This window comes from Triticum dicoccoides, chromosome 2B (genome assembly GCF_002162155.2).
Source record: "Triticum dicoccoides isolate Atlit2015 ecotype Zavitan chromosome 2B, WEW_v2.0, whole genome shotgun sequence".
In the NCBI taxonomy this organism is placed as follows: Eukaryota; Viridiplantae; Streptophyta; class Magnoliopsida; order Poales; family Poaceae; genus Triticum; species Triticum dicoccoides.
In genome coordinates, this window is record NC_041383.1 from 770,458,238 (window position 1) to 770,461,856 (window position 3,619).

The 3,619-nt window shown below is 46.1% G+C and overlaps 1 long non-coding RNA gene across 1 annotated transcript; it reads left to right on the top strand.

Moving 5' to 3' along the window:
• The first annotated feature begins 2,425 nt into the window (after positions 1–2,425).
• Positions 2,426–2,894, top strand: LOC119368690. The gene is made up of 3 exons (XR_005176718.1): positions 2,426–2,516; positions 2,608–2,685; positions 2,811–2,894. It is a non-coding gene; the product is annotated as an uncharacterized LOC119368690 (long non-coding RNA).
• The last annotated feature ends 725 nt before the right edge of the window (positions 2,895–3,619 follow it).

Below are 3,619 nucleotides of genomic sequence, written 5' to 3' on the forward strand. Positions count from 1 at the left end.
GGCGTTCTTGCCATGGCTTGGCGCCGGCACGACTGGCGGTCTTGTCTGTGGGGTGGTGTCCCCGCCCCCAAATGAATCTGGCTCTTCGGCCAAAGCAGGGGCCAATTTACGCAGGCGCTGAGGGTCATCTCATCTTCTTCGCCGGCCCCAGCGGGTCGAACCAGAGGTAACAGCTCGTCGCAGCCTGGTAGCACCCGAACCACTTCAACCCTATACATTGTGGGTGGCATCGGATTACCGTGGAACATGGGGTTGCCCGGTTGAACGATTCTGCCTTTGGCGACATCGACCAACTCGGCGCCCACGAAGTGCAGAAGAGTGCAAGGAACGGCGGCGGTGCCCTGCGAAAACATGTACAGGGCGTTAGGGATGCCCAGTCAAAGGCAAGGAGATGAAATCATCGGCCGAGAGGCTTAGTTACCGTGATGCCGTCGAGCTCGGCTAATGTCAAGGCACCACCAACGGCGGGCGTGCAACTGACGGAGGGGGCGCTTGCTGGCGAGGTGCCGGCCTACGTACACCCGGGTGCATTAAGCTCCAATGCCCGTGCCGGCACTGGAGACACGAATACCGCCTCCGCCGGAGACACCAATGGCGCCGCCGCCGGAGACACCAATGGCGCCGCCTGCGCATTGTGCGAGTTGCTGGCCGTGAAGCTGGAAACCGGGGGAGGCCCTTGTTGGCCGCCCGCAATCCACGTCGTCAGCCCATGAATCAACGTAGGCACCATGGCGTTGAGTTTCCTTCCCAGTTGTTGTTCCACTTGCTCTTGGACAAGCTCCGAAATCCGCGCCACTTGTGCCTTGAGTGCTTCAACCTCGCGCGTTTGGCTTTCCGAGCTAGCCTTTTTCTCCTTTCGCAAACCAGCGGTATAGTATGACCCCCATTTTGTGGACAAGCCTTTGCCGGCCACACGACCAGCTGACGTCGGCTTAGTGAGCTTATCCTTGCTTTTCATTATGTTCAACGCCCTATTTAAAGGGGTGTCGAAAGGGGAGCTCTGAGACGACCCCGCGCTACTGCTTTCAGTGTCCTGCGAAAGGAACCTGAACCATTTAGAAATATTGGGGATTAATTAGAGTGCAACCATATGGAGCTAATTACGCGGGGGTGTATTCCTTACCAGAACAAGCTCAAGCGCCCTGGTCTTCGGATCCGTGGTAAGCTCCTTTGTTATCGGGTCCTCCTTGTATCGGGCCCTGACATAGTTCCTGGTCTGCTTGTTACCACTGTATTTCTCGAAGCGGGGTGGTAGGCCTTGCTCGGCACGCTCCGCGTCCTCCTTGTCCCATATAGGCTCCGCCACTCTGTAATCGCCGGGACCGAGTTTGTGTTCCCCTAAGTTCAACTCCCGCATTTCTTTCCCCCACTGACTTGATTCAGAGGTTGCGCTGCTCTCGCACTTGATCTTGAACTCCTTGTACTCATCTTCGCTCATGAAAGGATATTTCGCCTTGATCTTCTCATAAGTATCACCTTTATCAATCATTCTCTTCACCGTGCTTCTCCAAGTAGACAGGGCCGTGCTTCGATGATGAAGAAGAAAAATCTGAGTCACCTATGTCAAGTTCCAGTGCAGGATCTACTGGCTGCCCAGCTATTGGAGGCATAGCAAGCACCAATCTGTTCAACGTGGCAACGCCCGTGCCTTTCGGTAAACAATAGTTGTTGGTACCAACTTAATTACATAAGAGAAAACTCCGAAAGCAATCACATATAGTAATTGCTAGCTTGAGACCCTTTTTTAGCATGGAAGTTGATGGGTTGGGGAACGGGAGTTTAGTGGCATACCTTGAATACCAAATTGTCAGGAGCTTAATGGTCTTGTCCAATAATATATTGTACCAAAACTATTGGCAAAGTTGATGCAACTCTGCGATTTTAATGAAAAGAAACAGAAACATGAGAACATATTGAAATATGATGGTGTGAAGGGGCAGAGTTAAATCCTTACTCTTTGGTCGTGTTCTGCTGCTTGATTGATCCTCGCTACTCGCTAGGGGTGTTTGAATGGTTGCCTTGATGGTTATGTAATGTGGGGATTTGAATAAGGCATGCTGGAGGTGTCTTTGGGAGAAGGGAAAACATGAGTTTTATGAGTTGATCTGATGACATGGCTTATGGAGATGGTATGAAAAATAGTTAGCAGGGGCCATTTGTTTAGTCATAAAGCATTCCTACACATAAGAGCGTGCTTTATCTATTATATTTTCAGCAGATTTGCTTTGGAAGTTAGTGAGTTGTATGTTGAATTACCGTGCATCTGTTGGTTTTTTAATATACTATTTTCACAATATCCATATAGATTTTTGAATTCCAAAAAATGCAATACCGGAGTTATGTTTATTTATTTATTTTGTCTTATTATATAGTTTCTTCAGTAGCATGTTTGTATAAAATGGATAGAATAAATTGCCAATTAGGTTGTTGATGGATCACCTGCTGATGTTGCTGGGTTATGTGTCGGTGATGTTATTGTAAAATGCGGTGAAAAAGTTCTTCTGACTGCTCCAGAGGTAACTATGTTTCCCGTAGCTTATTGTTATGATTTTGTGTGGTTGTTTGCTTTTTGTACTAATCAATATAAATTCATAATGCGTTCATTAGTTTGGTTCAATGTTATTGGATGCTGCGGTGGCCCATGTTGAATCCTTTGGAGGTTGTGATGGAGACATGATAATTGAGGTATTTAGTTGGTCCATCCAGAAGATATGTTTCTGGATTATATCCCTGGTTCTTTTCTATTTTTCTTTGCCATATTCTTTTTCTATAAAATTATCGCTTCTTATTTACAATCTCTATATTATTAGGTTGCGATAAAGCGACGAAGAGATGGCAACACACTATCAAAAACTATAGTTGTGGAGATGCTGAAAGAGAACAATTATAACAGGCATTTTGTTTCTTTTCTTTTCTTTTATAAAAATATTGATGCCATGTGTTACAGCTTTGTTTGTACCACCGTCATCACATCTTGTTTTGTTTTGCATTCAGGTGGCCTGCGCCGATGCCAACCTACAAGATGCGTGTTATAAATGTCACACCGCGTGGCATAGGCAGCTACTAGCACTCATGTTAATCTATGGTTATAATAACAAGCCGACTAGGGAAAATAAATTTCTGACACATGATTCAATTTTTTTTTGCATCTCCATTTCGCTTAGTAGATATCACGCCGTGTAGAGGTGTTTATTAGGCATTTGGTCGACTGTGGAAGACTACCTGTGGACTCTTGGATTTGCTTGGCCTCCCTCTCTGCTCTTCTGTTTTACTACGGTGCTGCCATGTTTTGTGTACTACTACTTCATTTCATAGTGTGTCAGGTTGCACTTCTCCTTTTGCTTGCCTTCTCGCTTGTAATTTGATGTAGATCTTGTGTCGATCCATCGGTTTAATACAAAGCAGGGACTTCCTATCAATTTTCTTTGCAAATACTTTCGTAGAGAGAATTGAAGTTTTGAACCATGTTTCACTTTTTTGTGCATCCCATTTGAAACAAGGTAAATGGTTCTATGATAAATCACTAGTGCAGAACCGGCCTTTAGTGCCGGTTCGTAACGGCCTTTAGTGCCGGTTTGCCAACCGGCACTAAAGAGTGGGGACTAAAGCCCCCCCCCCC